The sequence below is a fragment of the Oncorhynchus gorbuscha genome, linkage group LG23 (assembly GCF_021184085.1).
Source record: "Oncorhynchus gorbuscha isolate QuinsamMale2020 ecotype Even-year linkage group LG23, OgorEven_v1.0, whole genome shotgun sequence".
Taxonomy (NCBI): Eukaryota; Metazoa; Chordata; class Actinopteri; order Salmoniformes; family Salmonidae; genus Oncorhynchus; species Oncorhynchus gorbuscha.
Window position 1 is genome coordinate 18,980,591 of NC_060195.1, and position 15,889 is coordinate 18,996,479.

The 15,889-nt window shown below is 49.9% G+C and overlaps 1 pseudogene; it reads right to left on the minus strand.

The window, feature by feature from the left end:
• Positions 1–2,327: 2,327 nt before the first annotated feature.
• Positions 2,328–15,297, minus strand: LOC124010437 (annotated as a pseudogene).
• Positions 15,298–15,889: the final 592 nt, after the last annotated feature.

The window sequence follows — 15,889 nt, forward strand, 5'->3', positions numbered from 1 at the left end:
GTTTTGGTGGGATGGAGTTTTGGCCTGTTTTGGTGGGATGGAGTTTTGGCCTGTTTGGTGGGATGGAGTTTTGGCCTGTTTTGGTGGGATGGAGTTTTGGCCTGTTTTGGTGGGATGGAGTTTTGGCCTGTTTTGGTGGGATGGAGGTTTGGCCTGTTTTGGTGGGATGGAGTTTTGGCCTGTTTTGGTGGGATGGAGTTTTGGCCTGTTTTGGTGGGATGGAGTTTTGGCCTGTTTTGGAGGGATGGAGTTTTGGCCTGTTTTGGTGGGATGGAGTTTTGGCCTGTTTTGGTGGGATGGAGTTTTGGCCTGTTTTGGTGGGATGGAGTTTTGGCCTGTTTGGTAACAACACCAGTCGGTAAATTGGTTAATAGACCAATAAGAAAGTTCCAAACCTTTCTACCAATAACAGCTAGTTTTCCCCTCCCCACTCAGACCACTCTGACAGTCCTAGGAAAATTGCTCTTTGCTAAAAAGCTGTTTGGTTCTTTTTGACCATTTTGATTGACAACAATCACAATAAGGTACGTAATTGTTACACAGAAATGATTTGATATTGAGAAAAGCAGCTGCATTGGGCCTTTTTAAAATATCAAAGGGATTCAAAAGGGATTTAATTCGTGGAATGACCCATACATTTTGTTTTGCCGGCATTCTGTTTCTCTGAATATAAAGGGAAGTCCCATCAAACCTACCTGAGTTTACATAATACATGGAGAGTCCTTGGGGAGACGTGGGGTGGAAGGGATGTCAGATCGTACATGTACAGCACACAGCAAACAAACTACAAAAGCACACACACACTACACATGCTCTCAATGTCACTGAGTCAGACACACACTCAGACACCCAGAGGAGTGTTAATGTGGGATAAGTGCAGGTTGAATATAGTAAGGGGTGGTTAGGTGGAAAGGACTAACAGATGCTGGGTGGGAGGGGGACCTCACTGCAGCACCCCTAATGTCCTCCTCCCCCTACAGAGGCCACACGTCCTTTCCCCAGAAAGGCTGAGGGACTGGGGGAGGAGGATGAGAGGATTCATGGAAGCCCAGTTTGGTTACTTTTTCAAACTCAATGTCCAACTCTCTAGGCATTATCTTATTTTCATCACCTTTCTGTGTTTGGCACATAAAACGGACCGACTTGGTGGCCGACAGCCGACCCACTCTGTTTCTCACTAGGTTCAGTGTCAACCGCTCAAATATAAGTTGAGCCTCAGGGTGGACTTATTTTGAGTTGAGCCTCAGGGTGGACTTATTTTGAGTTGAGCCTCAGGGTGGACTTATTTTGAGTTGAGCCTCAGGGTGGACTTAAGCCTCAGGGTGGACTTATTTTGAGTTGAGCCTCAGGGTGGACTTATTTTGAGTTGAGCCTCAGGGTGGACTTATTTTGAGTTGAGCCTCAGGGTGGACTTATTTTGAGTTGAGCCTCAGGGTGGACTTAAGCCTCAGGGTGGACTTATTTTGAGTTGAGCCTCAGGGTGGACTTATTTTGAGTTGAGCCTCAGGGTGGACTTATTTTGAGTTGAGCCTCAGGGTGGACTTATTTTGAGTTGAGCCTCAGGGTGGACTTATTTTGAGTTGAGCCCTCTTATCAAACGTGATTAACGTGGCCAAACTTCGAAGACTGGATCAATGTTAACACGATCTAACATATTGTACATGCAACAGAAATCAAGTAAATGTACATGACAGATACGTGTGTTTATAGCTGTGAAAAGCCCAATTATGACAGACCTGATTGTTACAAATTTGCTAAGGCTGCAAAATAGCTATCCCCGCCCAAAGCTGATGTGTTCCAAATTGGGCCTATGAGCCCACGTCTCTCCCTACAAAGTCTCTTTCTCCCTCCCAGACCCTTCTCTCCCTCTCTCCTCTTTCTCTCAGCCTCTCTTCCTCTCCCTCCCTCCCTCCCCCTCCCTCCCTCCCTCCCTCCCTCCCCCTCCCCCTCCCTCCCTCCCTCCCTCCCTCCCTCCCAGACCCTTCTCTCCCTCTCTCCCCTTTCTCTCAGCCTCCTCTCTCAGCCTCTCTTCCTCTCCCTACCTCCCTCCCTCCCTCCCAGACCCTTCTCTCTCTCTCTCCTCTTTCTCTCAGCCTCTCTTCCCTCCCTCCCTCCCTCCCTCCCTCCCTCCCCCCCTCCCTCCCTCCCTCCCTCCCTCCCTCCCAGACCCTTCTCTCCCTCTGCTTCTCTTTCTTTCAGACCAAAGGAAATCTAGTTCAAATCAAAATCATCTCCCTTCAGTATATATGCACAGATCTTAAGTAACAGAGTTACTGGGCCCTTCAGTCAACTTGGTAGAGATCAGTCTTATGCAACAAGAACACATATTTCCAATCGAAAAACTTTAATATCCGATTTAAAGCTAAGGAAATCAATATTTACAATATTCTCGACCTTTATGAAAGTGGGGAAAAGACCCAATGCTGACGAGGATTTCCAGAGTTTCATGCGTGTGAGAAAACAAATCATCTGTGCCAGACTGTAAAATGTGTCATAGTGAAATGAAGGGTTGAATATCTAGAGATGGTCAGTCTGTCCTTTTTGTTTGAGGACCACAAGTGGTAGTTTGTTGTAGTTTTGGTCCAAAGTCCCTCCTCCTGGCCCGCCGCTGGGCTCCTGCGTCAGCGGCACCTGCAGGACTTGACCACCATGTTGGAGAGCTGCTCTACCTTAGGCGTTCGGCCCATGAAGTAAACAATGGTCAGAGGCTCCAGGTCCTGAGGTACGCAGCACGGAGATGCCGACGCCTCAGGGTTCAGCTTGTTAAACAGCGGCAGGATCTGTGTGTGAGGGCAAGAGAAGGTACCACATGAAATATCACATAAAAAACAATGATAAGTACTGAAAACACTACTTAAAGGAATAGCTTAAACAAATGACAGTGGTTTCCTTTCCATTGTATGCTGTAGCGTTAAGATTTCCCATCACTGGAACTAAGGGGCCTAGCCCGAACCATGAAAAACTACTGTCATCCGCCAAAGCCAGATTCATCAATTGGACTGCCAGATGGTGAAGCGTGATTCATCACTCCAGAGAACAGTTTCCACTGCTCCAGAGTCCAATGGCAGCGAGCTTTACACCACTCCAACCGACACTTGGCATTGTGCATGGTGATCTTAGGCTTGTGTGTGGCTGCTCGGCCATGGAAACCCATTTCATGAAGCTGCCGATGAACAGTTCTTGTGCTGACGTTGCTTGCAGAGGCAGTTTGGAACTCTGTAGTGAGGTTTGCAACAGAGAACAGACCATTTTTATGCACTTCAGTACTTGGTAGTCCCGTTCTGTGAGCTTATGTGTGGCCTACCACTTCGCAGGTGAGTCATTGTTGCTCCTAGACATTTCAACTTCACAATAACAGCACTTACAGTTGACCGGGGCAGCTCTAGCAGGGCAAACATTTGATGAACTGACTTGTTGGAAAGCTGGCATCCTATGACGGTGCCACGTTGAGCTCTTCAGTAAGGCCATTCTACTGCCAATGTTTGTCTATGGAGAATGCATGGCTGTGTGCTCGATTTTATACATCTGTCAGCAACAGGTGTGGCTCAAATAGCCGAATCCACTCATTTGAAGGGGTTGGAGACCCATACGTGTGTGTGTGTGTGTGTGTGTGTGTGTGTGTGTGTGTGTGTGTGTGTGTGTGTGTGTGTGTGTGTGTGTGTGTGTGTGTGTGTGTGTGTGTGTGTGTGTGTGTGTGTGTGTGTGTGTGTGTGTGTGTGTGTGTGTGTGTGTGTGTGTGTATATATACATCTTGAAAAATACAGCCAGAATGATGCTGTGTTTTGCATCATATAAGCTCTATTTCTGTGTTCTGAAAAGTATAAATCTTAAACTTGACTGCCGACATGCAAAACATTTTGGGACTATATAAACAATGGACTAATCAAACAAATACCAACATGTTTTTTAGGGTGGAGTTTTCCTTTAACCATACTTAAATATAATATTTATGCCACTGTAGTGGTTGGGGGTTAACTAACCATGTTGTAGTGGTTGGGGGTTAACTAACAATGTTGTAGTGGTTGGGGGTTAACTAACCATGTTGTAGTGGTTGGGGGTGAACTAACCATGTTGTAGTGGTTGGGGGTTAACTAACCATGTAGTGGTTGGGGGTTAACTAACCATGTTGTAGTGGTTGTCAGCGCTCCAGAGGTATGGGCAGCCCTTGTAGCCCTTCGGCTCGTGGATCCACTTCCAGTCCAGGTCCCGGCGGAAGTCTATGTAGAGAGATCGCAGACAGCAGTCTACGTCAGAGTTTATAATACAGTTAGAAGACATGGAGAGAAAACACTCTCTCATTCTGATCCACACAGGCACTTTATCCATTTCAGGACTATAAGCCTCCAATAGATTGATTGCAACATTATTGATGATTGTAATATTGTTATGAACAAATGTGTAGTAATTCTGTATATCAAAGACCAAAATAAAGAGAAACCTCTAAGTATCTTGTATGGTTGTAGATAACATTACGCTTTTGATATCTGGATCTGAGGTGCTTACCCTACGTGGAGCAGGTGGTGGTGTCTGCGGTGGCCCTCTTCTTGCGGGTCATCTTGCCTGGGTTGTCGACCCTGTCGCTGGGCCTTAAGGTGAGGATGAGGTGGGGGGTCTTGGTACTAAAATCTACCTGGCCCTTAGCCAGCCCTGACCCTGGCCTCCGCAACTGCTGCTGAGGCAGCTCATCACCCAGACCTGAGGAAGAACAGAGTAGTACATGGAGGGAGAGGGAAGGGAGCGGAAGTGGGGGGAGAGGAGGAGGGAGAGCGGTCGAGGAGAGAGAGAGGAGCGGAAGTGGGGGGAGAGGAGGGGGGAGAGCGGTCGAGGAGAGAGGAGAGGGAAGTGGGGGGAGAGGAGGAGGGAGAGGGGAGAGGGAGAGGGAGGGAGCGGAAGTGGGGGAGAGGAGGAGGAAGTCGAGGGGGAGAGGAGTGGGGGGAGAGGAGGGGGAGAGCGGTCGAGGAGGGAGAGGAAGTGGGGGGAGAGGAGGAGGGAGAGCGGTCGAGGAGGGAGAGGGAAGGGAGCGAGTGGGGGAGAGGAGGAGGGAGAGCGGTCGAGGAGAGAGAGAGGAGCGGAAGTGGGGGGAGGGAGGGGGAGAGCGGTCGAGGAGGGAGAGGGAAGGGAGCGGAAGTGGGGGGAGAGGAGGAGGGAGAGCGGTCGAGGAGGAGAGGAAGTGGGGGGAGAGGAGGAGAGCGGTCGAGGAGGGAGAGGAAGTGGGGGGAGAGGAGGAGGGAAGTCGAGGAGGGGAGGGGGGAAGTGGGGGGAGAGGAGGAGGGAGAGCGGTCGAGGAGAGAGAGGAGGGGAGCGGAAGTGGGGGGAGAGGAGGGGGGAGAGCGGTCGAGGAGGGAGAGAGGAGCGGAAGTGTCGGGGGGGGGGAGAGGAGGAGGGAGAGCGGTCGAGGAGAGAGAGAGGAGCGGGAAGTGGGGGGAGAGGAGGAGGGAGAGCGGTCGAGGAGAGAGAGAGGAGCGGAAGTGGGGGAGAGGAGGAGGGAGAGCGGTCGAGGGGAGAGGAGGAAGTGGGGGGAGAGGAGGGGGAGAGCGGTCGAGGAGGAGGGAGAGGAAGTGGGGGGAGAGGAGGGGGAGAGCGGTCGAGGAGAGAGAGAGGAGCGGAAGGGGGGGAGAGGAGGAGGGAGAGCGGTCGAGAGAGGGAGAGGGAAGTGGGGGGAGAGGAGGAGGGAGAGCGGGAGGAGGGAGAGGAAGTGGGGGAGAGGAGGAGGGAGAGCGGTCGGGGAGAGGAGAGGGGAGCGGAAGTGGGGGGAGAGGAGGAGGGAGAGCGGTCGAGGAGGGAGAGGAAGTGGAGGGAGAGGAAGTGGGGGAGAGGGGGAGGGAAGTCGAGGGGGAGCGGAAGTGGGGGGAGAGGAGGAGGGAGAGCGGTCGAGGAGGGAGAGGGAAGGGAGCGGAAGTGGGGGGAGAGGAGGAGGGAGAGCGGTCGAGGAGGGAGAGGAAGTGGGGGAGAGGAGGAGGGAGAGCGGTCGAGGAGGGAGAGGAAGTGGGGGGAGAGGAGGGGGAGAGCGGTCGAGGAGGTAGAGGAAGTGGGGGAGAGGAGGAGGGAGAGCGGTCGAGGAGGGAGAGGAAGTGGGGGGAGAGGAGGAGGGAGAGCGGTCGAGGAGGGAGAGGAAGTGGGGGAGAGGAGGAGGGAGAGCGGTCGAGGAGGGAGCGGAAGTGGGGGGAGAGGAGGAGGGAGAGCGGTCGAGGAGGTAGAGGAAGTGGGGGGAGAGGAGGAGGGAGAGCGGTCGAGGAGGGAGAGGAAGTGGGGGGAGAGGAGGAGAGAGAGCGATCGAGGAGGGAGAGGAAGTGGGGGGAGGGGAGGAGGGAGAGCGGTCGAGGAGGGAGCGGGAAGGGAGCGGAAGTGGGGGAGAGGAGGAGGGAGAGCGGTCGAGGAGGGAGAGGAAGTGGGGGGAGAGGAGGAGGGAGAGCGGTCGAGGAGGGAGCGGAAGTGGGGGAGAGGAGGAGGGAGAGCGGTCGAGGAGGTAGAGGAAGTGGGGGGAGAGGAGGAGGGAGAGCGGTCGAGGAGGGAGAGGAAGTGGGGGAGAGGAGGAGAGAGAGCGATCGAGGAGGGAGAGGAAGTGGGGGGAGGGGAGGAGGGAGAGCGGTCGAGGAGGGAGAGGGAAGGGAGCGGAAGTGGGGGGGGAGAGGAGGAGGGAGAGCGGTCGAGGAGGGAGAGGGAAGTGGGGGGGAGGAGGAGGGAAGCGGTCGAGGAGGGAGAGGGAAGTGGGGGGAGAGGAGGAGGGAGAGCGGTCGAGGAGGGAGAGGGAAGTGGGGGGAGAGGAGGAGGGAGAGCGGTCGTGGAGGGTGAGGGAAGGGAGCGGAAGTAGAGATATAGCTTCAATATATCCACATCCTTTTCCTCCCTCATGACGCCATCTATTTTGTGAAGTCCACCAGTCCATCCTGCAGCAAAGCAGATGCAAACCGTAGTCTGGCTTTTTATGGCGGTTTTGGAGCAGTGGCTTCTTCCTCGCTGAGTGGCCTTTCCGGTTATGTTGATTATAGGACTTGTTTTACTGTGGATATATATAATTTTATACCTGCTTCCTCCAGCATCTTCACAGGGTCCTTTGCTGTTGTTCTGGGATTGATTTGCACTTTTCGCACAAAAGTACATTCATCTCTGGGAGACAGAACGCGTCTCCTTCCTGAGCGGTATGATGGCTGCGTGGTCCCATGGTGTTTATACTTGCAATGTTTGTACAGATGAACGTGGTACCTTCAGGTGTTTGAAAATTGCTCCCAAGGATGAGCTTCTAAAGCCATGACATGATTTTCTGAAATTTTCCAAGCACAGTCAACTTAGTGTATGTAAACTTCTGACCCACTGGAATTGTGATACAGTGAAATAATCTGGCTATAAACAATTGTTGGAAAAATGACTTGTGTTATGCACAAAGTAGCTGTCCGAACCGACTTGCCAAAACCTTAATTTGCCAACAAGAAATATGTGGAATGGTTGAAAAACGAGTTTTAATGACTCCAACCTAAGTGTATGTAAACTTCCGACTTCAACTGTATATATCTTGCCTTTTCTTTTCCGAACGGGCGGTTATTAGAATGCATACCTTCTCAAGGTCCAATAGACTCAATCCCTTTGTCCCTCAGTCTTAGCCCACTAGGGGCTTTTGATGACATGATTAGTAACCAATGTGTGATCTATCCTGTGTGTGTGTGTGTGTATATGTGTTTTTGTAATTCTGTGTGAATATTTAGGTATTTAGTAAATAAATAAAGCCAAATTGTGTATTGCTGATTCAACTTATTAGCTAGGGTTTGTGCAGATAACCAAGTACCTACGACAATCAAAATGAGATCGATCAAGTTGACGATTAATAATTGACTGCTATTGATATTAAAGATCTTAAGATCTTTAAGAGTGGATTCCGAAGATAACTGCTATATATAAATTAAAGCTTCCGTGGTGCCCCAGCTTATTAATGGTTTAATTGTTGCATGGTTTAATTCAATCACGTCATTAATTAAGTTAGGTAATCGAATTGATAAAATAGCATGTCATAATTTTATAATAGTCAGAGACACGACAGCTGTGTGTGAGTTGAGAAGTTCAATCATTAATTTAAAGGAGGTATGCGTCTGTTACATAACAAACAGCACCCAGCTCCTCGCTCTTATTGAACACCATGCTGTTGGTGGAGGGAACGAAGGTGCAGCACGGACAGTGAACACCCAGCTTCAAACCCAGGTTTCTCTCTGAAAGAGTGATATGGAGGACGAGATGACGGAGTGGGGTAGAGAGACGGTGAGAGGAGAAAACAGATACAGCATTAACCTCTAAATCACGTGTAGAGCAAAATCTGAAACATTCATCCAATTTACACCTCAAATGCTGTGAAGTAGATAAAGGGTTACAGAGCCGTGTGATGGGCTTGTCAACTTACCTCTATGAGCCAGCCAGTCCGTCACAGTGTCTGTGACATCCACCGAGAGCCACGGCCCCTTGGTCTGTGGGCGAACCATTCTGGAGTTGATGTATCTCTGCGAAGGACCGGTTTCCTCTTCTGGGAGAACCGGAGAGAAGCATCAGTTCACAACTCCAGCAAACTGTGATACCAGTGAAGTTCTGAGATATTGTAACAACAAATTGATTGATTCTGACATTGGTTCATGAAGTATATGATGTTGTTGTAACCCTTTGTACAGGAATGTAATATTGTAATACCTGGCACAGGCAATGTAATAGTGTAATATGATATACCATACAGTATCGGTGGGTGGGTTAAATCACTGGGGAAGCCAATCCAGAAAAAAAGGCCATATTACAATCTTTATGTTCTGACAATTGCGTTGTTTGCTCTATTTGCTTCATATGCTTTGAAACTGTGATATATGCAGTGCATTCGGAAACTATTCAGACCCCTTGACTTTTTCCACATTTTGTTAGGTTACAACCTTATTTTAAAATTGATTGAAATAATCCCCCCCCCTCATCTACACACAATAATCCATAATGAGAAAGTAAAAACAGTTTAGAAAATGTTGCACATTTGTTTCAAATAAAAAAAACGAAATATCACATTCACATAAGTATTCAGACCTGGGCTCTGGCTGGGCCACTCAAGGACATTCAGAACCTTGTCCCGAAGCCACTCCTGCATTGTCTTGGGTGTGTACTTAGGGTCGTTGTCCTGTTCGAAGGTGGACCTTCGCACCAGTCGGAGGTCCAGAGTGCTCTGGATCAGGTTTTCATCAAGGATCTCTCTATACTTTTCTCCATTCATCTTTCCCTCTCCCGACTAGCCTCCCAGTCCCTGCTGCTGAAAAACATCCCCACAGCACGATTCTACCACAACCGCTTGGCATTCAGGCCAAAGAGTTCAATCTTGGTTTCATCAGAACAGAGAATCTTGTTTCTCATGGTCTGAGATTCTTTAGGGGCCTTTTGGCAAACTCCAAGTGGGCTGTCATGTGCCTTTTACTTCCGCCTGACCACTCTACCATAAAGGCCTGATTGATGGAGTGCTGCAGAGATGGTTGTTCTTCTGGAAGGTTCATCTCCACAGAGAAGCTCTGTCAGAGTGACCATTTGGTTCTTGGTCACCTCCCTGACCAAGGCATCCCCCCCCCCCCGATTGCATTTACATTTACATTTAAGTCATTTAGCAGACGCTCTTATCCAGAGCGACTTACAAATTGGTGCATTCACCTTATGACATCCAGTGGAACAGCCACTTTACAATAGTGCATCTAAATATTTTAAGGGGGGGAGTGGGGGTGAGAAGGATTACTTTATCCTATCCTAGGTATTCCTTAAAGAGGTGGGGTTTCAGGTGTCTCCGGAAGGTGGTGATTGACTCCGCTGTCCTGGCGTCGTGAGGGAGTTTGTTCCACCATTGGGGGGCCAGAGCAGCGAACAGTTTTGACTGGGCTGAGCGGGAACTGTACTTCCTCAGTGGTAGGGAGGCGAGCAGGCCAGAGGTGGATGAACGCAGTGCCCTTATTTGGGTGTAGGGCCTGATCAGAGCCTGGAGGTACTGAGGTGCCGTTCCCCTCACAGCTCCGTAGGCAAGCACCATGGTCTTGTAGCGGATGCGAGCTTCAACTGGAAGCCAGTGGAGAGAGCGGAGGAGCGGGGTGACGTGAGAGAACTTGGGAAGGTTGAACACTAGACGGGCTGCGGCGTTCTGGATGAGTTGTAGGGGTTTAATGGCACAGGCAGGGAGCCCAGCCAACAGCGAGTTGCAGTAATCCAGACGGGAGATGACAAGTGCCTGGATTAGGACCTGCGCCGCTTCCTGTGTGAGGCAGGGTCGTACTCTGCGGATGTTGTAGAGCATGAACCTACAGGAACGGGCCACCGCCTTGATGTTAGTTGAGAACGACAGGGTGTTGTCCAGGATCACGCCAAGGTTCTTAGCGCTCTGGGAGGAGGACACAATGGAGTTGTCAACCGTGATGGCGAGATCATGGAACGGGCAGTCCTTCCCGGGAGGAAGAGCAGCTCCGTCTTGCCGAAGTTCAGCTTGAGGTGGTGATCCGTCATCCACACTGATATGTCTGCCAGACATGCAGAGATGCGATTCGCCACCTGGTCATCAGAAGGGGGAAAGGAGAAGATTAATTGTGTGTCGTCTGCATAGCAATGATAGGAGAGACCATGTGAGGTTATGACAGAGCCAAGTGACTTGGTGTATAGCGAGAATAGGAGAGGGCCTAGAACAGAGCCCTGGGGGACACCAGTGGTGAGAGGGCGTGGTGAGGAGACAGATTCTCGCCACGCCACCTGGTAGGAACGACCTGTCAGGTAGGACGCAATCCAAGCGTGGGCGCGCGCCGGAGATGCCCAACTCGGAGAGGGTGGAGAGGAGGATCTGATGGTTCACAGTATCAAAGGCAGCCGATAGGTCTAGAAGGATGAGAGCAGAGGAGAGAGAGTTAGCTTTAGCGGTGCGGAGCGCCTCCGTGATACAGAGAAGAGCAGTCTCAGTTGAATGACTAGTCTTGAAACCTGACTGATTTGGATCAAGAAGGTCATTCTGAGAGAGATAGCGGGAGAGCTGACCAAGGACGGCACGTTCAAGAGTTTTGGAGAGAAAAGAAAGAAGGGATACTGGTCTGTAGTTGTTGACATCGGAGGGATCGAGTGTAGGTTTTTTTCAGAAGGGGTGCAACTCTCGCTCTCTTGAAGACGGAAGGGACGTAGCCAGCAGTCAGGGATAAGTTGATGAGCGAGGTGAGGTAAGGGAGAAGGTCTCCGGAAATGGTCTGGAGAAGAGAGGAGGGGATAGGGTCGAGCGGGCAGGTTGTTGGGCGGCCGGCCGTCACAAGACGCGAGATTTCATCTGGAGAGAGAGGGGAGAAAGAGGTCAGAGCACAGGGTAGGGCAGTGTGAGCAGAACCAGCGGTGTCGTTTGACTTAGCAAACGAGGATCGGATGTCGTCGACCTTCTTTTCAAAATGGTTGACGAAGTCATCTGCAGAGAGGGAGGAGGGGGAGGGGGAGGAGGATTCAGGAGGGAGGAGAAGGTGGCAAAGAGCTTCCTAGGGTTAGAGGCAGATGCTTGGAATTTAGAGTGGTAGAAAGTGGCTTTAGTAGCAGAGACAGAGGAGGAAAATGTAGAGAGGAGGGAGTGAAAGGATGCCAGGTCCGCAGGGAGGCGAGTTTTCCTCCATTTCCGCTCGGCTGCCCGGAGCCCTGTTCTGTGAGCTCGCAATGAGTCGTCAAGCCACGGAGCGGGAGGGGAGGACCGAGCCGGCCTGGAAGATAGGGGACATAGAGAGTCAAAGGATGCAGAAAGGGAGGAGAGGAGGGTTGAGGAGGCAGAATCAGGAGATAGGTTGGAGAAGGTTTGAGCAGAGGGAAGAGATGATAGGATGGAAGAGGAGAGAGTAGCGGGGGAGAGAGAGCGAAGGTTGGGACGGCACGATACCATCCGAATAGGGGCAGTGTGGGAAGTGTTGGATGAGAGCGAGAGGGAAAAGGATACAAGGTAGTGGTCGGAGACTTGGAGGGGAGTTGCAATGAGGTTAGTGGAAAAACAGCATCTAGTAAAGATGAGGTCGAGGTTATTGCCTGCCTTGTGAGTAGGGGGGGAAGGTGAGAGGGTGAGGTCAAAAGAGGAGAGGAGTGGAAAGAAGGAGGCAGAGAGGAATGAGTCAAAGGTAGACGTGGGGAGGTTAAAGTCGCCCAGAACTGTGAGAGGTGAGCCGTCCTCAGGAAAGGAGCTTATCAAGGCATCAAGCTCATTGATGAACTCTCCGAGGGGACCTGGGGGGCGATAAATGATAAGGATGTTAAGCTTGAAAGGGCTGGTAACTGTGACAGCATGAAATTCAAAGGAGGCAATAGACAGATGGGTAAGGGGAGAAAGAGAGAATGACCACTTGGGAGAGATAAGGATCCCGATGCCACCACCCCGCTGACCAGAAGCTCTCGGGGTGTGCGAGAACACGTGGGCGGACGAAGAGAGAGCAGTAGGAGTAGCAGTGTTATCTGTGGTGATCCATGTTTCTGTCAGTGCCAAGAAGTCGAGGGACTGGAGGGAGGCATAGGCTGAGATGAACTCTGCCTTGTTGGCTGCAGATCGGCAGTTCCAGAGGCTACCGGAGACCTGGAACTCCACGTGGGTCGTGCGCGCTGGGACCACCAGATTAGGGTGGCAGCGGCCACGCGGTGTGGAGCGTTTGTATGGTCTGTGCAGAGAGGAGAGAACAGGGATAGACAGACACATAGTTGACAGGCTACAGAAGAGGCTACGCTAATGCAAGGAGATTGGAATGACAAGTGGACTACACGTCTCAAATGTTCAGAAAGTTAAGCTTACGTAGCAAGAATCTTATTGACTAAAATGATTAAAATGATACAGTACTGCTGAAGTAGACTAGCTGGCAGTGGCTGCGTTGTTGACTTTGTAGGCTAGCTGGCAGTGGCTGCGTTGTTGACACTACACTAATCAAGTCGTTCCGTTGAGTGTAATAGTTTCTACAGTGCTGCAGTTTGCTCAGTTTGGCCGGGTGGCCAGTTCTAGGAAGAGTCATGGTGATTCCAAACTTCTTCCATTTAAGTATGATGGAGGCCACTGTGTTCTTGGGGACCTTTAATGCTGCAGTGGAGTGTCTATGCATAGATAATAAACAGGGAGTAGCAGCAATGGGGGGGGGGGGGGGTCAGTCAATGTAGATTGTTTGGGTGGCCATTTGATTGCTGAACTACTACTCTTATGGCTTTGGGGTGGAAGCTGTTAAAGAGCATTTTGGTCCTAGACTTTGCGCTCCGGGTACCACTTGCCGTGCGGTAGCAGAAAGAACAGTCTATGACCTGGGTGACTGGAGTCTTTGACAATTTTTGGGGCTTTCCTGGCGTTCTTGGGCACAGGGACTGTGGTGGTCTGCTTGAAACATGTAAGTATGACAGATTCGGTTGAGGTTGAAAATGTCAGTGAAGACACATGCCAGTTGGTCAGCGCATGCTCTGAGTACACGTCTGGCCCTGCGACCTTGTGAATGTTGATCTGTTTAAAGGTCTTACATCGGATACAGAGAGCTTGATCACAGTCGTCCGGAACAGGTGGTTCTCCCATGCATGGTTTAGTGTTGCTTGCCTCGAACCGAGCATAGAAGGCATTTAGCTCGTCTGGTAGGCTCGCATCACTGGGCAGCTCGGGGCTGGGTTTCTCTTTGTATTCCGTAATAGTTTGCAAGCCCTGCCACATCCAATGAGTGTCAGAGCCGGTGTTGTAGGCCAGTACAGATAATTAAATATAAACCACAAGTCCAAATCCATATGTCCATTGTTGGCTAGTTTAGGAAAGGGCCGAACAACACAAAGAGATACAACAATTCAATATTTTTTCTGTCAATAATGATGTTTAGCTTCTAATTTTATTGGTCTGAATCCAAATCGGATTTCCTTGACACGCCATGACCATTCACATCTGAGCTCAGTTTAGCTCAATGCTGATTGGTTATCATTTAACATTTTTTATCAATGGAGTTTCAATGCTACTAGCGTAAACACTGTCATTCTCCTCTGGACCAGACAGCATCAAATGCTTTTCTCTGATGAGAAACATTCAGCCTCTTGCAGATTGAAGGACATTTATGAAACAGAGAGACAAAATATACATTTAATCCTTTTTTTCTTTGTCAAATACTTTGGGGAAGCCTGGCTTCCCTTGGCTTCCATGAATACACCCAACTGAACCTGTACCTGATAGATCTCTACTCTCTGCTCTGAGGTGCGGGCCTAGGGGTTTGGTGTCCTGTAGATTCTGAACTCAGCTTTGACCAGGGTGCTGGAGTTCCTGTCCACACCACTCACATCGAACCCCACCACTCTGTAATACGGGCTGGGGACTGGAGGGGTTCACTGCATCTACAAAAGTGGAGAGGTGTATCAATAAATTTGCAACATATACTAAATAATGTGACACACACACACACAGTTACGACAGTAATAGAGGTATCTGACAATTTGGCAAGGTAGTTGGAGACCTTAACACATGCATAACAGTAAAGTATAAAACATTCCATTAAATTATGTTGATATTGATTAAGACTCCACTCACTTGTGTCCGTGCGCTGCTTAAGCATGTCTAAGCGCTGAACCTCTTTTGCATAATAATCCTCCTCGCTGCTCTCTCGGTCGCACGCGAAATCGGACTGACGTGCACGCTTCTTCAACAGCTCTCTGGTGCTGTTGTAGAGTAGCATTACCTCCGCGGGTGCGGCCTCGGGCTGTGGGCTCGGTGCGGGGGGCTCGGATGGGCTCCGGTAGCGGAGCTTGCTGAGGATCTGTCCGCGGACGGCCTCGGTGCGCTTGGATTTCTGATCATCCAGGCTGAAAGACTTGCAGATGGAGAGCCCCTCGGTGGACACCGCCAGCCGGAGCAGCAGCAGGGCGAGGTGGGTAAACCACATAGTCCGGTGGTTAGATGGATGAAGGGAGTCACTCGGCTCCATATGAAATCTTTAGGAATCTTTCAGTCTGTGTAGTGTCCGGTGCAGTTCAATACGCAATGAGGACCTGTTACTCTGCTATCCTGGCGACTGTCTATCAACCCCCAGAAATACACTTTTAAAGAAAAATGTCCAACGTTTGTAAAAAATAATAGGCAAATAATAGTATAAAACAAATACAGCTAGAATAGAGGAGCTCAGCCTATGGCATATTAGCATAAAGTTGGTTACAATGATTTCAAACGTGTTTATTTGATCATTTTCCCCGAGAGCCATTTCTGAGCATATAGAAAATAATGACTGTCCATAGGTGTTCCTTCAAAAGGTCTGATGCCATTCTTTCATTCCTTAGGCAAGAAAAATATTATCCAGAGCTGTGGGACAGTAACTTCAGTGTGCAATGCAATGCAATGCAATGCAATGTGTGTGTGTGAGAGAGAGAGAGAGAGAGAGAGAGAGAGAGAGAGAGAGAGAGAGAGAGAGAGAGAGAGAGAGAGAGAGAGAGAGAGAGAGAGAGAGAGAGAGAGAGAGAGAGAGAGAGAGAGAGAGAGAGAGGTGGCATGTGAGAGCTAGTGGGTGGTGTGCCACCAAAGTGATCGGTGTGTGTTATTGGACATCTCCCTCATCAATTCAGTACACACACACGAATACATATCTCTGGAGATGTTCCCCACCACAAAAATGTTTGCACAGGCCTCCCTTCTATCGTCAGGTAAGTATCCTGTTCAAACATATTAAACCACCGTTTCATACCCAGTCGCTATTGAAAAACGAAAAAGTGATAGATGGAGTTTGCTAATTCCTTGGCTTGTCATATTTGACTGACATGGTCTCATTTGTCTTCCCTTTAGTTATTTCTATAACTATGACATGTCTCCTAAGTGTGTGTCCTACATAAATGTAACCCACTTGTCCCACTCCTAGAACTTACTGAAATGTTTTCATTCAGTTATAAGAAATGAGTAGCCCAGTTCTCCAGTCCCACC